At 40.7% G+C, this 19,360-nt stretch overlaps 1 protein-coding gene across 3 annotated transcripts in view; it reads left to right on the top strand.

The window, feature by feature from the left end:
• The window catches only part of PAG1 (phosphoprotein membrane anchor with glycosphingolipid microdomains 1), a 103,848-nt gene that overhangs the window by 53,664 nt on the left and 30,824 nt on the right, over nucleotides 1-19,360 (top strand). For 2 of the 3 annotated variants that reach the window (XM_041413085.1, XM_041413084.1), the window contains exon 3: nucleotides 9,993-10,052. The gene's annotated coding sequence lies outside the window, so the exon portion shown is untranslated. Of the gene's footprint in view, nucleotides 1-7,668; nucleotides 8,096-9,987; nucleotides 10,053-19,360 lie in introns of those variants that run through there. The other variant, XM_041413083.1, reaches the window with a different exon arrangement.

Raw genomic sequence — 19,360 nt, 5'->3', positions numbered from 1 at the left:
CAGCTGGCTGCAGCTGCTCCCATGCTTTCTTCATGGAATGTACATGAAAAAGGAGAAAAACTGTAAAGAAATCCATTAACAACTGTTAGGAAGGAAGCAAGCTCGTGCAGATGAATTTTAGTGGAACAAAAGCTATTTATACAAAGCCCCTTATGTGTTGCAGTAACTGATGGCTATGCCACAGGGTGACCCCTCTTCCCAGGGCCTTGCTGGATGGCAGGGTGGAGGTGGGGACCCCCAGACTTCTTCCTGCTCTGACCCAGCACAGAGCACCCCAGGAGCACTTGCTGGCTGTGGCTGAGGTCACAGTGCCAGGCCACTGCTTTCTCCATGGTCAAAGGAAGGGATCTCTGTGAAAAGAAGGCTCACAGTATGGGGGGGTGGGATGTATGCACTGGACATGGGGAGAAGCACATGGGGGCTTCTTTTCTTGTTCATCTCCCCGCAGGCTTAGCAGAAAATATTTTTCTCACATCCCTGGCTGTCCATCTGGCTGCTTTGGTGTGGGAGAAAACACATGCTGAAGCCCATACAATTTGCATGGATTTCATGCAAATATCAAAGCAGAATTTCAGGAGTTGGTTAAGTGTGTTTTTTTTTCTAAAAGGCTAATGTAATCTTCTGTGGTGTGTGATTACATCTTCTGGCAAAGCTTGCTTGATTAAGCAAACCCATTTCTGGGATTAGAGTTTATGTTAGCATCTCTCCCAGTTCAATGAGCTGGCATAGGAAATTCTGTTTACTGTCTTCTCCAGTGCATTTGGTCCAGTGTGGAGTCTGGAGGTGGTGAATATACACACTAACACTGTGGCTGTCTCAGCCACTTCACTTCATGAAGAAGTCACATTCAAAGAGTTAAAAAAAAAAATCTTATCATCCACAAGTTACTGCAAATTTCCTTTAAACATCATACTCAGTTCTAGCTGGCAGAGTGATTTTAAAGGTCATTTTCAAAAGAGAGAGAGACATACAGATGTTCTGGGGAGTCCTCCTTGCTTGTTGGGACACTGGTCAGAGCAGTGATGCTCTGCACTCTCGGTCCACCAGTCCACTGCACATGTCACCTCCCGTGCCCAGGAGGAGGGTGGTAGGTGGTGGCACCCAAAAGACAGCTATCTGCAAAACTCTGCAAAACCTGCTGAAATGGAAGGGAAGGCTGGCCAGCGGTGCTCTGCCTCAGCTCCTTCCATTTGGCAGCTCCTGCTTTATTGAGCCTTGGTGTTCTGGGGTCAAGTCTCCCTTGCAGGTGGCTTTTGTGTGCCAAAGGCTGGTGGAGTAGGGGCATGCCAAAGGCTGGGCCTCTGCTAGCTGGAACGTATTCTCCATGCCCAACAGAGTTTTCATTATGTTGATACTAGTTATTTAGAAAAACTGAAGCCAGTCAGCTTCTGTCACAGCCTTGCTGTGTGACCAGGGCAAAGCCTTTATTAGCAGATACTTTGAGAGCTTTTTTGGAACTCCCCTGGACTGACACCTCTGACTTATTGGGCCACTTCACTCCCAGCAGTGATTGTTCAAAGTATACTTTAAAGTCAGGGCAGGGCCCAGTTTCTCAGCACCCTTGCGTAAGGTTCACTTTATCACACACTTGAAAGATTTGCTCTTTAAAATTCCTTTTAATTAGTCTGTAAATTCTTTCAGTTCAATCTTGTGAACCAAGCTTGGGTGAGGCTTTCAGGTATGTGTCAATCCGTCCATGACAGGTGTCTCCAAGGGAGAACAAAGTACTGAAGGACAATATTAGATACAAAATCAGGTCTGATCTCTCATAGGTAGTGTAGAGTCCAGGCAAAAAGCATAAAATCCCACAACAACAATAGCAGAAAGAAGGTGGAAACACCATCTCTTACTGATCTGTTGTTCACCTGCTTCAAAAGCTGTTTGAGTCTGAGGGCTCAGGAGATCCTCTAGGATTTTTTTTTCTTTTATACCAAAAACATAGGTAAAATTTTGGGCAACATTGACAGATTTCAGTCTAGTGTCGCATGAAGCAGGTGCAGGGGCAGCCAGCTCACTGTTCTGTCCTGCAGGTACTTAGGAGGACAGCACAAAGAGCTTTAGTTGCATTAAGAAATGTTTGATGTAATTAACCAGCTTTTTGTTTGGATTGGGTCTAAGGTTGTTCATCTTGTTTTTCCTGATTTTTAAACCAGTTTTCACTCTGAAAGATATAGTGATAAACAAAGAGAGCAAGAATGGTTAGCTGACAGGTTTTCCTGAAATTAAACTTTGAGAATTAACAATTCACTGTAGTTAAACAAAGGTTTCTAAGAGTGGGGGGTTTTGTTTGTTTGTTTGTTTTTGTGGTTTTGGGCTGTTTTTGGTTTTTTTTTTGTTTTGTTTTGTTTTTTATGTTCCTTGTTTTATGAATAAATAATTGCCGTGGATACTTTTGTCACTGATGCAATACTTAAATGTTCTTCCAGTGTTTCTATGTGTCAGTGGCTGTGGTAAGAGTACTTGTATAGTTTGTGAAAAAGCTTGCACAGAGAAAATCACATCTTAATAATTACTCTTCATATAATGCAATTTCCTGAGCACAAACAGTTTTATCTGGTATGCTTTTGCTGAGTAGGATGCCAGCACTCATGGCAGAAAAACAAGGATAATTCAAACAGGTCTGAAGGGATCAGGACTCAGGAATGCAAGGCTGCCATTGGAGGTGAGATGCAGAGCAGTCATGGATGGTGATGAAGTAGTGACAAAGCTTCTCTGTATCACAGCCTGTCAACAAGTGACAGGAGGGTGACATTTTTGTCTCTTGCACTTGTAATCTCAAAGTGAAACCCTCATAAATAGATAAATTTCTTCTTGTGGCTGTTTTCCTGATTAGAGTAGTGTCACATTTCCAGAACCTCTGCCCACTAGTATCTTATAGTCTGAACAATTATTTTGAGCATACTCTAATTATATTTTACATTAAATATATATATATATTCCCTTGTGCATTTGACTTCGCAATTTGATTTAGATAATCTCATCTTGTCCATATATTCAAATAATTAATGAGATTTTCTCCTGGTTTCCTGGTTAGATATGACAATATAGGATAATGGATTTGCACAATTTTTTAGCCAAATCTGAAAACATTTGGATGTCTTGAGTCAGAAAGATCTTTGATCTGAAATTTAATTAAGGAGTGGAAAATAGGAAGAGTGGGTGGATGCAGGAGAGGATTAAACAAACAGAAAAGTCTCTGTTCCTTCAAGATTTTCGTCCTGTTAAATGGGTTAAAAAACTCTTGTCATAGAACAGTTGGGTCTTACAAATGGCATAAATTTGAAAATTAGGAAGAGTGGAAAATGAAAACTTAGCAATTTGATTCCTTTCTTCATTTTTAACAAAAATGAGCAAGCTGCAGGGGAGAATAAAAGACAGCTTGAAGTTGAAGGAAGCACATTTGTAGCCATCTATGTCCCAATGAGTAACATTAGGAAGCCATATGTAAGAATTTATTCTTGACTGTAACGGATTGAATACATTTGGTCTTGTCTGAGGGAAGCAAGCCCAAATCTACTGAGTACATGGGTGAAAAAAACGTTGGAAATTCTGGTTACTACAAATGGAAACCAAAGAGCCATGCTTAAATGCTTTCACCTCAGATGAGGTGAAAGTTTCAGTTCCAGTATCAGTGCTTATCAGATAGATGAGAAATAAATTTGTAAATTACATCAGTTATTCTTAAATACTTTACTGGATGTGTAGTAGCTCATAAGTACTGTAATGTTGCAAACCAGCTTCCATAAGAAAAATTATTTAAGAAAATTATATGCATTCTTTTAGTACAGAATATTAGACATTATTGTATTGGTTGATGTCAGATCTTTGTAAGGCTTTGTCTTGACAGCTCTGAGAAGGGGCTTTGGCCACATGCAAGTTATGCCAAGCTAAGAATCCACATGACCTGAGTTAGTCAAGAGTTAAAGAGCTTTTAACAGAGAACAGACTGTAGACCCAAATGATCTGTGCCCAAGTAAAATAATTCAGTTTGATCAATAGCTCAAAATGAAATACAGACCTTTTAGCAGTGGGGGCAGTGTGCTGTGTATTTGTCTTCAGCATGTGTAGGAGATTTGCACTTCCCAGCTCTGCCAGGCTCCCAGCCAGAGGCAGAGGTGATGCTGGATTAAGTGTAATTTCGTGTTTGGTCTCCCATAGATGGAGAGGACCTGGTATGATCCAGCTTTTGTTCCAGGCAAGTAGAAGGACCTGATGAGGTGCAGGTACAAATGCCACGAAACACTACAAATAAAACTGTCACAAAAGTAGTGCTCTTGGAAAGAAGGAATAGCTGTGACAAGTTTGACTGGGAAAACTGTAATTGAGGCAAGTCTAGAATAAGCAGTGTTATCAAGTTGGTTTTCATCAACAGCTAATCCAAATTTAACTAAGATCTCTCGGGTTCAGACTTCATTATCACCTAATGCAGGCTGAACACCTCTATCTGGACTCTTTGGAGATTTGATATAACGCCTATTTAGAGAAGTAATTTGCAAGTGTTAGTCCTATCTGTATGGCCAGAGATGTTCATAATTTGTTTAAAGATGTTTGTATTTGTAAAGATTGAATTTGCTATCAGGGTATTAGAGTGGCATTGACTAAGTCTTGGCATAAGTCTTTGGAGAAAGAATCTCTTGGCCCTGTGTTTTCAGAAAACTGAATGTTGAGTCCCTCTTTCTCTTAGTTGTAGATGCAAAGTGGCAGTCTGAACATGTGTGTGTTTTAAAATCCTGTAAGCAAACCAGATTTTTCAGAATAGCATCATACTAAGAAATCTCACAGTTTTTCTACATCTCCAAAGACACATATAGCACCTTCCTGTCCCTGCCAGAGCATGTATGCAGTGCTACTTCCTCTTGCATGATTTTATGGAGAAGTTCTTCTCAGAAACTTTTATTCTGTGCTTCCTAATCTGTCCCTCCATTGAATGACAGAAATCTCCTTCCACCTAGGCTGCCCTGAGTAATATCCTTGTGGTTTTATACACCTTGAGAGCTAAACAGGTGTGAGATGGAGGTGAGGGCTGTCTCAGATTGATGGTGTATATCCAAAGATACTGCAAGTTAATGGAATTGCAGGGTAATTACACCAGTGAAAGTGAGGTCTTCTTCTGTACTTCTACAATACTTGTGAGAATAGTCTCAAAGTATTCATTTTTTCATGGGGCCCTGACAAATAATATCTGGATCTTTACTTGCCATAGATGTGGGGGAAAAAGACAGTAAGGTCTTTAAAAAATGAAAATGAAGTAGGATCACAAAGGATCACAAAGATTTAGAAAGAGAAGTCTCTCCAAAGGAAAAAAATCAATAAACTATGTCATATAAACAACTTACATGTAAGTGATAAATCTCTCAACATCTGTTGACCAGTGTAAAGATTGAGTTTTGACTTTCACACTGGAGTTTATGTACACTAAATACATGAAATCTAAAGGTACAACTTGTTAGAGATTAAGTGAGATGGCACAGGCAGGCTCCTCCACTCCAGACTCAAGATTTCCGAGAGAAATAACCATCTTTAGTGTTCTTAACTACCTCTGAGCCAAAATACACCATTTTTAGGCACCTATTTATGTTATGTTTCTAAGTGTTTCTAAGTGTTGTGCAGTAAAAGACAAAAGTGATATGAGAAGTGCAACACTGAGAACCACTGATTTATGTGGACTGGAAACTTAGGAGAAGTAGAAAAAGGAGAAGCAGAAGAAGGAGAAGGAATAAAGCTGTCCTGTTGCTCTTGGTTATACTTGGCCTGTTTTAGTTGAAGTAGTTCTGCTTGCCTCTGGCCACAAGCATTTCCTACTGTATTTTACCATTAGATGCTGCATCCTTTACTAGATCTTGAATGGTTTTTGTAGGCTGACCCCTGCACAGTTCTCTTTTCAGACATCCTTTTGACTCTGAATAACCACCTCAGCACCGGTTTTTAAAGTTTTGAGATTACTTACACAATTCTACAAAAAGAGATTCATACTGTGAAAATGCCCCTGGAAGCTACTCTGGAATATGTTCTAGATGTTTACAATGTTCAAAGAACATCTGATTTTATTGCCATGGAGTTGTGGGGCTCTGCTGAAGTAAAGCACTCTTGAACCTTCTTAAGTCCATTTGACAAGATGCTTAAGACAAATTCCATCCTATTAATAGATAAAAGGAAATCCTTAAGAATTGTTATTAAAAAATTATAAAATTAGAAGGGATGATTGCTCATTCACAGCTGTCCTGTATCAGCTTAATTTTGAGTGCAAGATGCAGAGTTTTACAGGTCTGTTTCTATCCAGACACTGAACTGAGCACTGCTGTTCAGTTCTCCTGAAAACTATTTTGGAGTTTAGCTTCAGTGAAATGCTTTGAAAGAACATATTTTTTAAAAGTGCTTATAAATTCCCTCTAGAAGTCACCCTCTTACTTTGCTATCTCATGTTACAAACTCGAATGTATTGATTTGGAGGAGGCTTATCTTTGATTGTTCATTACTCAAGATAACCCTTGCCAGAGTCCCCAAAAACACAAGAGCAAGAAAGAGGCCTGAGAGGTGGAGCAGCAGGATGCCTGCCTAGCCCTGATGATCATCTCAAAGCTGATCTTGTAGGACTGGCTGAAAGGGTGAGATAGGGCCCCTGGGAGATTGCCAGCAAGTCACCAATTAATACTAATTGCATGGGAAAATACTGTAAGGGTGGTTCATCAGGGACTGCATGAGTTCATAGCTGTGCTGCACCCAAGGGCTGTGTGTCTCTTGGTATTTACTTCAAGAAAACACAGTGTTGCTTGCTGCTTTATTCACTTGCAATGTTTTTAGATCCAAACTACAATTAATGTGGAGGAGCATGAAACATCTCACATCTATCATAGAGCTTGGCTTGTGAATATTTGAGTTAAACTGTAATATTCTAATTGGTTTCAGCAGGAATCATCACTGTCTTATCTTGAGCCAGACATTGCTTCTCATTTTCTCATAGGAAGGAAAACAAATCCGAAATTGCATGAACTATATGCACACGATAGTCCTTTCAAAACAAGAAAACTATGGACATCTGATTTTAAAAGGTTTTTTGGCTTTGCCTCTCTGATTTCCAAGGAAAGCTTTGTAGAAAACTAAGATTTAAGCTGCTGCTGTCTCCTCCTCTGCCTAGTGACAGCTGTAAACATCTGCTGAGCATGTCATTTATTGTCTCATCCTCTAGCTGCTCATGAGGATCACGAAGCATCGTGCCTCCTTGAAAATTAAACTGGCAATGCTGTGGGGCAGGAGCGAACAGCCAGCGTGCTCAGAGGCTCTGGAGTGTGGTTACCGGGGCTCGAGAGCAGCTGCTGTGCCTGTGCTGTCCCGGGGATCGCGCCCCGGCAGGAGAGGCGCTTTCCCGGCAAGTCTGGGAAGGGCGCGTGGCTCTGTCAGGGCGCTGCGATTTCAAATGCCTCTTCGTCCTCCTCTCAAAAAGGCAGTCAAGGCTTCCAAGTCCTGTCTGGGAAGGGCGCGTGGCTCTGTCAGGGCGCTGCGATTTCGCCTCTTCGTCCTCCTCTCGAAAAGGCAGACAAGGCTTCCAAGTCCCAAATTGCATTTTTGTCTAACTCCTCCCCTATTCTGGCTGCTTGCTCATGCAACCACCCACGGATCCGAAACAAAAATGTGTGAAGCGAGGCAGGGAGTGCTCTTGGCGGCGCAGATTCCATCTCCTCTCTAGGCACCGGGGTGCTCGTCGTGCCCTGACACTGTCTCGCTCCTGGACACAGCGCAGCTTTGGCTAATCATAAACACATCAGCATTTCTCTCCATTCCTTCTCATCGCCCTGTGCTCCAAGAAGAAGAAGAAGCAAAGAGAGGTCCGTGGCAGCGGATGAGCGTGCCTTTGTGGCACCGCTGGCCGGGCGGGCTGACAGAGGCGGCATTGTTCGCAGGCTGTGCCCCTTGGCAGCCGGGGAAGGTGGGATCTGCGCCCTGCATACGGAATCGGTGAGCGGGGACAGGCCTGGGGAGCTCCGGGAGCTGCATTGATGCCCGCAGGGAGTTCCAGGGCGCTGCTCAAACAGCTTCTCCCGGCGTCTTCTGCACAATGCAAAGGGGGTCTAGGATGAGGAGTCCTTGGTAATCAAAGGTAAAATTTTTATCTTTAGAGTAGCGTAAGTTAGTGGCCATTGCTGCTGTTTGGTTGTTTATTAAAATAAGAGTGATAAAACAGGGAGGAAAGTTACGAAGTCCTCTGTACTCTGCAGGAGAATAAAGCTCCATGGGGGCATCGTGCTGAGGCTTATTGAAGTTCGGCTGTTCCCCTTTATGTGGGCTTAGTTTGCGTTACCAGTAATAAGAAAATCTGTATGTGTTCCCATCAGAGGAAGAAAAGTCTATTTTGTTTCCCTCTCCATTTTACTTTTTAAGCCAAAAGTTGCTATTTATATGCAATATTAAATTAATTCTCCTAATAAAAAATACATTCATATATAGGCAAGGTAAATACTTCTTATTACCAGAGAGTTCCTCACCCCTCAAGGTACTCCCTGGAGTACAATGCATCCTGTGCAGTGGTAAAAAAATTAACATTTGTTGTACATACCTCAGCAGAAAGAAAAATCATTGTTGCATTTATTTTTCCAGCCACCTTGCAATAACTATAATTACACAGACAGTGCCAAACAGATTTTTCTTTGTTGTGCCAGTATTTCTCATATGCCCTTAGTACTTCAATCCTATTTTAGTGGGTTTTAAATGACTATTTTTTTTAGTTTCTAAGTAAAGATAGATTTTGTCCTAGTGTTTGCTGTTCATATTGCTGTCTGTCCTTTGTGGTTGTTAAGTCTGTTTTTGAGAGTGTGTACTGCTATTTGACAATGATAACAAATACAGTCTTAAAAGCACAAACCTTGTGGCTGTTGCTTATTTTTTGTGCCCAGGCTGACATGCTTTTGGGGTGAATGGGCTCAGCTGCATTGAAGACGCCCCCCCGAACTCTAAATCTGGAGCTCTTAATAACACAAGTGGTGTTTGAAAGGTTTTTTTCCCTAAGCAGAGGTTAAAATGAGGAGAGAGTGGTTTGTGTACTGAAGAACTTGACTCAGTTCTGCCAGTGCAGCACCGTTTGTTCTGTGTAATTTGGGAGAACACAGCTTGTACCTCCTGTTTGCCTGGTGGCACATAGCAGCCCCAGAGGACACACGCTGCTTTTGTGCTTCTGCTCAGTTTTAATCTTTAGGGAGCAACTGTTTCAAAGAATAAACACATTGCCTTGTAGGAGAAACTCCAGAAAACATCCTGCTAGTGACAGCGACAGCCGCTGCCCATCATCCCAGACGTTCCTCTGCCAAAAACGGCAGGGCTTTGTGAGCTGGCCTGCCAAAGGCTGGGAGCTGCAAACTCTGTATTCCCGAGGATGCCCAAAGGAAATCAGGTTTCAAAGAGCTGAATTGAAACTGTGAGGCTGATAGCTGCTGGTTCAAAATGCAGAATCTGTGTTTATCCTGGCCCCCTCAGCCCAGGGATTTCTGGCATCGCCTTTCTGCAGGAGTGTCCTGCCCACTTATCCCTACACACCCCTCAGGCTGCTTGGTGGTGGGGCTGGTTGGGCACCAGACAGGCAGGTAATGAGCCTGTTCACTTCCTCCATGCAGGCTTTTAGGTTAAATCAAAATTGCTTGTTTATTATTTTGAATACACTGCCTTATACTGGTGTAGAGCCTGTTACTTTTCTTCTACTCATTGGTTTTAACTAGCAAAGTTTCATTTGCTGTTAGTTTAAAAAAGTGGAGTAAATTCCACAAAATAATATTTGTTTGCTAGATATTGCATGCCTCACTTATACAGAGGCTTTTATAACCCATTTCCTTCAGAGTATATGACACTAAGTGGGCAGGGTCAATTTAAAATAAGCAAAAGCTTCGTAAGCTATTGTATATGTTTCTGTAAACAAAAAGATGCAGCAGAGTTTGGGATGGATATAAGCACAGGCAGGGGTTTTGAGATAATGTCTTAACCAGTGTTCCATCGGTTTTTCAGCCCAGAAGCTTTTGCTTCCTCACTGGGAGAGCCTGTATGAAGACCTGTGTGGATGATGTTATAAGGTAAGGGATACACCTTTGATGGATTCTTTAAGTTCCTAATTTTGCATTGCTACAGAAGATAGCATAGATTCTGTGTGAGAAGTTGCTGCACTATGTCTAATTTCTTCTCAGAGACTTGGTAGTAACAAGTAACTGAGTAAGACTGACTGTTGATGATGATATGTCTTAAATTATGTTGAAATTCAGTTTCTCTGCTACAAGCCTCAAACTGTCCCTTTGGGGAGAGGCTCATGCTGTGTGTCTGTCTGGAGGACCTCTTGGTGCAGCATCATTCACAGTGTTTTATCCAACTTGGTAATGTTACATTAAAACAGGAGTGTGCAGTGTGTTTTCTGATTCCTAGAAATATTGTCACTTCGTGGCATTCCCCTGCCAGCTTTAGTGTCACCTTTCCTTTTACACTCGTCTGTCTGGGAAGCAGTCCCCATCATCTCTGTTCCCCTGCAGACACGAAGCACTCGAGGCTTTTATCCGCAGGCAGACTGATGATCAGTGAGCAGCACCATTCTCACCTCCTCTCCCAGGGCCTCATGCACTGAGTCACCAAATAATTTGTCAATAAATGAAGAATCTGTTTGAAATAAATTGATAAGGAAATGTGGAACTCTTCTGATCTGGGGTCCTAAAAGACAGGCTTTCATACTAAGCAGTTCACAAGCCTGCATGCATATTACAAAGTCTAGCAGTGTTAGTATAGTACAGCTGTGCTGCATATTTCCTTAATCTGCTTGTTTAGAGACACCCAGAATATTCATCTTAATCATTTCCGCTGCATAGTAGGTACTGGAGGAAATGCCAGGGAGAGCCCTGTCACTGGGAAAATGCATCATTTGAATGTGTAATGTAAATATTTTAGCTAACCAAATGTAAACACTGTTTTGCCTTTAGGATGGGAAAAGACTGTCACAGTCAGAAACGAGCTGACATAAGAGTGACCCTGTATAGATGAGATACAAAATTGTGTTCACACATTTTGGTAATCAAAACAGAGCCCTTAATGAATTGCCTAGTGTGAAAGGAATTACAAACACAAATGTGCCTGACACAAGGCATTGGGAAGTTGCTGCTGTATTAATGCTAGAATGCGGGACTTTTCAGGATTCATGGGGATCCAAGGTCTGTGGGGAGGATGACAGGAGATGAGGGAGATAAGATGATGAGAGATGTGCTATGGTGAGTGCTAAACAAAGGCTGGAGACTGGCTGGAGGGAAACCTAAACTTGTTAGTATGCTCTGAATGTCCATGCTACTCCATGCCACTGACTATGACTTGTGTTCACCATGCCAGGACAGTAAATTCAGACGTTTTCAAGGGTTAGAAGATGGTAGAAGCAACAAGTATACTCTATTCAGTAAGAAGCACCTTATTGCATTCACATCTGGGCTGTGGCTTTTCAGCCAGTGGATTCAAAGGAAAGCAGAGTTCTTAGGGAGCTCAGAGTGGTTGCTCATCAGTTCTGCCTGAACTGGCTTCATAAGCATGTGAAGACTTATGTTCAAATGGTGCTTGATAGAAACCAAACACCTGGTTTAACTTTTGGTACTGAAATTGGTCCTGAAAAACAGCATGATCTGGGGTCCTAAAAGACAGGCTTTCATGCTAGGCAATTCACAAGCCTGCATGCATATTAGAAAGTCTGGAATCCTCCCAGATTCCACTTGACTTCATTGTGCAGTAAGTGGTCTTTGGGCATGCATCAGATCGCTAAGCAGAAGAAACATCTGGAGATGATTTTGTTGGCTGTATGTTCTAGCCCTTGAATTGTTAATGTCAGAAGAGGAAGAAGCAACACAGAGGATTTGTCTAGACTCCTTGGATTGCAAGAAACTAGTTGGATCTTATTTCTGAAGGCACAGGTTCATGTAAATGCCCCAGTGAGTAAGCTTTCATTACTGGAATAGCTGGGGATTTTTCAAGGTTGATTTTTGCTTGTATTATCAACAGTGGGTAATATATTAACGTCTGTCTCACATTTGCTATTTCTTTGTTATAACAGCTGGAAATCTGCATTTACACATAGGCCTCAGAGCTAAAAATGTCATTCCCTAGATTAAAAACCCATAACGATTTTTGTTGTTCTCCTTGATAGGAAAGGAGAACTGAAAACACAAGGAAAAGACAAACAGGAAGGGTAGCCCTAGACAATAAATGCTCTCAGCTGGAGCAAAGATTAATCATGTATAATGTAGCCTTAAAAATGTCATTGTCTACCACTACTATAGCAATTTAGCTATAGCCAAACGAGCAAATCTATCTATTTAATTATCTAAAGAAAATAGAAGAAATCAAATATTAAACGTCATCAGTGAAAATACAATGGCTTTTTTTTTTAAGTACAGAGGAAATTTAGAGCCCCTCTTGTGTGGATGAAAAGTGTTCTGCATAGATGAGAATAACTTTATCACAGAATTAAACTTGTGTTGCTAGAAAATCTAATCATTTTGTGCAATAACTTCTTTTAATTATTCTCTTGAATACAGATAATCCAAATCTCCTTTATCTCCCAGACAGATGTATCAGTTTCCATGGGAAAGCATTAATACAGTCAAAAGTAAGAACTTCATTTTCTTCCTTTATGGGCAGGAATATAGCAGCCCTTTTGCTAAAGGGCTGTATTGTGCCTTTAAAAAAAAAAAGAAAAAGAAAAAGAAAAAAATATTTAAAATTAGGTGCTGTGTTTTAGCACAGGAAAAATGGTAGGAACAGATTGCTCTGTAGGGCTGAATTCACAGCATCATTTTTCTAAAATAAAGTCATATTATTTGAAAGCTGATGAGAGAGAGGGAATTCAAGAGAAGGGAAGTGTAGTTGAAAAATTTTGGAAAGGAGATTGTAAACTTTGGGGCAGAAGGGAGTTAGATAAAAGAATCTGTGAGAGTGGGAATAATAATGTGAAGAGGAACAGACTGTGCTGGTGATATCTTTTGGCCAAGGTTTTGAAAAGAATTCAGAATATGATATGCAATCTCTGTCTTTGAGGGGGGGGGGAATGGGAATTTTTCCATTTACAGTAAAGTCGAGTAAGAATGTCATTGCTCCAGCTGTTAAAATATTTTGAAATCTACTTCAAACTGATTATTTATTGCAGTGTTAAAGTGTAGACTATTGTGGACAAAAGAAAAAAAATATTTTGGAATCAATCCCAAAAAGTGGGTTGAAAGTATAATTTATGCTTCTCTGAGAGGGAAGTCCAGTTCAGCTCATTCCAACCCAGTTCTCTGAGGGACTGTTTTTTAGGAAGCCTCTTTGGATAGCTACGGCTGGAGGTGTACAAATCTCAAGGTTCAAATCTGCAAGGGAAACTTGGAAGCCTCTGTCAAAGCCAGGGGTAAATAGGATGCATATTTTGAGGCTGGAAGTGCCATCTGAGTGTGACTTTACAAAGCACGTGAGGACCACGGCATCCCAGGCATCTCTGGCATACACTTGAGAACAGACTTGTGTAAGGCAGAGTTTCTGCAGAAGGTGGATGGGCTACATGGGCTGCTCCTGTGCCTGCAGCTTTTTCAGAAGCCCCTCTTTCATCATGGGACAGAGCAGCCCACCATCTTTGCCTGTTCAGTCATTTCTATGTAACACAGTCTTCACATTCATATCTACATTTAACCAGCTCCAGATGAATAGCAGTAACTTTCAGCATTAGGTAAATATGTCTGTGAAATGAATTTATCCTTCTGCTGTTTGGACTGTCAGTAGCCTTGGACAATCTGCCGTCACCAGTCTGACTTGGGTTCTTAGTTTTGCTTTTGTGGCACAGCCAATTCCATTTCAGTGTATGTGAATTAAAGAGAGTATTCTCTAATAATATTTTATATTTACACGGCACATCTCATCCCAGAGGACTTTATAAATCATGTATATTCAACACCTCTGACCTTTCACAGTCCCTTCAGAGCTGGAGAACAAGCATTTTGCAAAAGCAATAAAACCGTAGGAATTTTTTCTCTGTAATACTGGGGGGAACTCATTAATTACAGAATGAATTTTATGTTCCCTAAGCTACAGCTTCAGTTTGTAAAGACCTTTATTGAAAATTCTTCAAGATAAGATGCATGATCCTACGTTTTGTGTACACCATGAAGAAAGGGCTAATCCATCCTTTTAAAACTGAACCCCTGGAAATATTTCACTCTTGCATCTAAATGAACATAAAAGTGTCACTGCCTCTATACCTCTGCTTCATTTTAGCAGTAAACTGTCACCGCTTCCTGAAAGATCTGCCCAAAATACTATAGTCTGCCTTCCTCAGCTGCTATGCATCCTCCCATCACAGTGTGAGAAATACAGCAAAATAGATGCATGAGAAAACCTATTTACTTGCTTTTGAGGAAGTCAAATGTGACTGATCCTCTGAGGTATCAAGCTGAAGAAATGCAGCATGTCTGTGCATTTGGTCAGCATATGCAGAGGAGGAGGGATGAACAAGGCAGATGAGGAGGAGGATGGCAATGAATTAATCTTCCTGGCATTCAGAGCCTCTTCCTGTGAACATTAGGAGGGTGACCCAAAGCCTGTGGGTATCAGTTAGTGTCTGTCCCTGCAGCACTGGGTCAGTGAGGGACAGTGTGGGGCCCTTTGTCTTCTCAGGGCATCCTTCTTGTGGTGCACAGAGGCTCAGCTTATGTGCAGGACTGCCTCTACCTCAGTGGGATCGGATTCCCTCTACTTGGAGAAAAAACTCCAGAGGAGCTGCTTTCCTGAGTTGTAAAGAAGAAAATGGACATGCAGCCTGTCTGCATACAGTCTTTGCTAGGCCATTTTGTGGGTTGATTTGGGCCTTATTTAGTCTGTTGTTTTAAACAGAAGGACAACAACAATTCTAGTTGTACAATTCAGCAAATGGATTACAAAACCACAGTTAACTGTGACTGTCATGGATGGTAACTCAGTTAATAATAGATTAAATAATCTTTACATTTTCTATGTATTGTTTTGCCATTTGTTTCTCTTTGTAGCTTGTGTGGATTTAATATAGTTTATTCCATTTAGGAGCATCACTGAGACAAACCCCATTAAAGCAGGCATTATAGTCCTTGTTTTGATTAGCACTCAGGGCCACTAGATAATGATGCTTAAAAAAAAAATCTCGTATTTCTCTCATGGTCATTAGCACTGTGATCATTGCCAGCCTTCATACAACAGTGTAAGTTGTTTTTTTTCCTAAATCTCAGAGCCAATTGTGAATGTCTGTAATATAGTCTGTGACATTTGAACTGTAATGTTTCTCTCAAAAATAACAGTTCTTGCTCTTTCAGTGCTCATACTTGCAAGAAATTGGATCTTTATATATGTAAGACTGTCAAAAAATATCATTAACTAGCGAATATTTTTCAAAGCTATTTTATTGGGGTGATTTTTTGGTTTTTTAGTTTCATGTTGTGGTGAGGCTTTCTAGACATTCAGGTATGTACGTGTTCTTCTCAAACAGCACCCTGACCAGAGAAAGACATTTGCACCACTCCTAACAATACCAGACTATTTCAGCCCTGGACTAATATGGGCAATTAAAATAATTTCCACACATCATGTTTAAACCAGTGACATGTAATTCTAGGACAAAGCCTCTCAGCACCTCTTTCCAATATTCGTCTGCGCTCAGAGGATAAGCAGCTGCTATTACATGCTAATGCCTTTTGAGGGTGAATGGCCATTTTAGGGCATGTTATTAACTCTGTGCAAATCAGTGCATTTTCCATCTCAGTGTACAGAGCTGCCTTCACACACTGTTCCCTTTGCAGATTTTAGTTCTGTTAACCAAAAAGAAAAATGAGAAAAATTAAGCATTTGGTGAGTTTGGGTTGGCATCTTGAAGGATGGGGCAGGTCCATTTGCAATTCCGTGTTCAGGCCATGAGGACCAGACCTCTCACCTTACAGGTTTGTGAAGTTGCGGGTCTTAGGGCAACAGGCCAGCCAGAACAATTATCACTTCTTATAACACAGCTGACTTATTTTACTTTATTGCTGTGCTTTACCTACTGTAGATGAACACTGGGTACCTGGAAAGAGGCACTCACTCTAGTGTTTGTCTTTTATTCTTACAGACCCAAGTCAGCCTGTGCTCCCACTAACTTGCCAGATCCAGGTGCAGGAGCCCAGCAGACTCCTGAGGTCCTTTGAGCGGCTCATTGAGTTCTCAGAGGAAGCTGAATGCTTCTCTGTATGAACATACTTCTTTATTGAGATAAAAATTATTGCTTTTCGCCCCCTTCTCTTTCTCTTGAAAAGTAAAAGAAATGAGTGCACACACACACAGAAACGTGGTACAGCATACAGAGCTTTAGCATAGACTCACTTCGGCTTAGGACTGGCTTGTTACTACTGAGAGTGTGTTTCTTGCTGTGGCCATGAACCCCCAGCCTCTGCTCCAGCATTTAGGGGACTCATGTGGGATGAGTGGCTAGGAGTGCCAAATGTAGAAGATACTAATTTTTGTTGAACTGTTCCACTATTCTCCAAAACTTCTCAGCACAGAAACCTTTTTTATCACACTGCAGCCCAAGCCACCTAATCTGTACTCTTCTGGTTTGGGCATTTTTAAATTAATTTTCCTCACTAAGACATCCAGTTCTGTTCTGTTCCTACTATTTGTTTTGTCTAGCCTTGCTCAGAATAGATCATTAATGTAGTAGTTAAAATACCATCATCTTCATGCTCTTTACCATGGATGAAAACCTGCTTGTCTCAGAAGCTGTTATACATGAACCATGTAGAAGAATGAGCTTCAGAGTGGAATAACCCTGGATTTATTATTCAACCAGTCACCACACTAACGTGTTTTTTTTTCCTGTTATTATCCTTAACTAAATAGTTGCTACAGTTGAAAGGTGTCTCCCAATTTCTAAAACAGAGGAGAGAACCAGATCTCTGTAAGATCTTTTAAAAAACCCATTTTAAAAAAATGTAAATCCTCACTTGTGAATCCCTGATAAATGCTGAATAAATTCCCACAGTTCATAATTTCTAGTTATTTATTTAATTTATACAGCATTATAACTGTGAATGAGGCTTTACAAAACCACAGGGACACAATCTTTGCCCTAAAGAGATTGTAGCTGAAATTAGACACAACATATGACCAATTATTTCAATAGACAAAGCAGAATTACACCCAATAAAAATGGTTCTTGTTGCATATCTTGTGTACATTGTAAGCTTGTAATAATACAGTTATTTGGAAAAGACCTGTTTGTGCCCCTGAATGTGGTGTTTCCTAACGAAGCTCTAGAATAAAGCCATCATTAGTGTTTGCTGGTTTAAACCAGAAAACCTGAGACACTAATGACTAATCGTTGCTTTCCTACAGGCAATTTAATTAAAGAGCTGGATTTAATAGAGGAGGTATTCAGTATTTATTTCTAGCTGCTGTGGCCTCTTCAGTCCATTTGTAGACTTGAAGATATTGTTTGCCTGGTGCATTTTATTGCATGGTGAAGGCAAAGCCTCTTGGAGGCTCTAACAGGACACCACACTTTCTTCAGCCTAATCTTGGGCACACAGTGAATAATAAGATTTTTCTGAATTTTAAGTAAAGGAGTGTCTTACTCAATCCATATAGAGCTCTTTTCCTACTATTTAGTTACAAGTACCAGTGTAATATTTTATTTCCAGGATTAAGCCATAATTGTCCAGTACATCAGCAGAAGAGGCTGCCATCCTCATATAAATACTGCAGGTACTTGTATCAAATCCTCAGGCTTTCTTTTGATATTGGAATATCTAGACCTTTTGCTTGACAGGACTTTAGCTACTGAACTGAGGTTTGTCCACTATTTCCAGAGCTCTGCCAGTATAGAGCTCATCTCATCCCCTCTCTAGATGAGGAAAAATGTCCGTGGTGGGAGCAGTGTGGGCTGGGTGAAGGGAATGGGGCTGGAAACCTCCCCAGCTTCTCATCCCCTGCAGCAGGTGAGGGTTTTGGTTTTATTCTTCAGCAATTCACTCAGATAAAAAGAGGATTAAGGTGCCTGCTTCCCTACCCCACAGGATTCTGGTGTAGCTAATTAGTCAATATTTGCACAGCTCTGAGAAAATGCTTTAAAGTGCCAATTATGAATAATAATTATCTTCTGAAGATGGTTGGGAGTCCACGTTTGCATGTTGATTCAGGCCACAGGAGTCAGTCTTTCAAATAACAGCTCTTATTTAAATGCCTTGCTGATTCCCTATCTCATGTTGTGTGTTGTTTTTTTAAGGATGATGAGAAACATTAGTTTACCCTCAGGAAAGACCAGGTCTGACTGTTTTTAATAATGAGTTATGTACTTAGTCACAGTAGGTAAATTTACAAACCAAGCAGGACACACTCGGAGATCAATTCTGTCTGTTGGGCAGATGGTTTTGCACAAAACGTTCAGCAGGACAAGCCTGCTGAGGCTTCAAAACAAATACTGCTAAGTAACATTGCCATAAGCCTCTTAATATGGTGGCAATGCCTGATTTGCACTCTGCAGAGCTCCTACTTTATTTATATCTCATCTATTTACTGGCTTGTAATAGATTTACTCTGGGAAGAGACTCGATCTGGGCAGATTTACTTTGAAAGCTGACATTTTCAGCTGGAACTTGTTTCCAGAAAATAGTAACTAGTCCTCAGCACTACTGCAGGACACTTAGCTGTTTTATTAGTAACAGCACACAGTATTAAACACAGTATTAAAGACAAAGCAAAACAGCCTACAAAAGAAGTCCATGACTGGACTTCAGATTTTTGAGATTCCCAGAAACTTTCTGTTGCAGCAGAAATATTTTTTTTTTATTTTTCTTAACATCTCTGCATTTTCTTGTAGTTTTAGAAATGTTGCTGGTCTCTTTAACTGGATAGTAAGAGGCTTAATTATTTATTCTACTTTTGTGTGAGCTAATTGGAAAAGTGTTGCCTCTAATTTAGTTTTAATATTTGAGTCTGTACATCTGTATGTTAATGTTGTATTAAATAAAAGGAAACTACAGTTGTGCTTAACTCTACAGAGAGAACAAAATTCTGCCTTCAGTTACTATACTAGAAAATTGGGAACAAAATTGGGCCAGAAGTTCCCTGGCTTCTATCACTTTGCAGTAACATAAAATTTTAATGGGGAAAAATTACATACAAAAAAAGAACACTTTGTTTAAAAATGTTCATAAAGAGGAAAGGAAGGGGGGGGGGGATTTGCCTGGATAGAGGTCTTTTGATAGTTGCTTGCTAATTTTATGCTTATACATGTGTTCAGTAGCTGCATAGGGACATTAAACACAATGTTGATATGAGCCCATACATTGATGCTCCAGCAGAGGGGTCTTAAATATTCATATGATGACTAGATTTG

The sequence above is a fragment of the Onychostruthus taczanowskii genome, unplaced genomic scaffold (assembly GCF_017590055.1).
Source record: "Onychostruthus taczanowskii isolate IOZ18803 unplaced genomic scaffold, ASM1759005v1 scaffold4, whole genome shotgun sequence".
In the NCBI taxonomy this organism is placed as follows: Eukaryota; Metazoa; Chordata; class Aves; order Passeriformes; family Passeridae; genus Onychostruthus; species Onychostruthus taczanowskii.
Note: the sequence above shows the minus strand (reverse complement) of the source record. Positions and strands in the feature narration are given on the sequence as shown.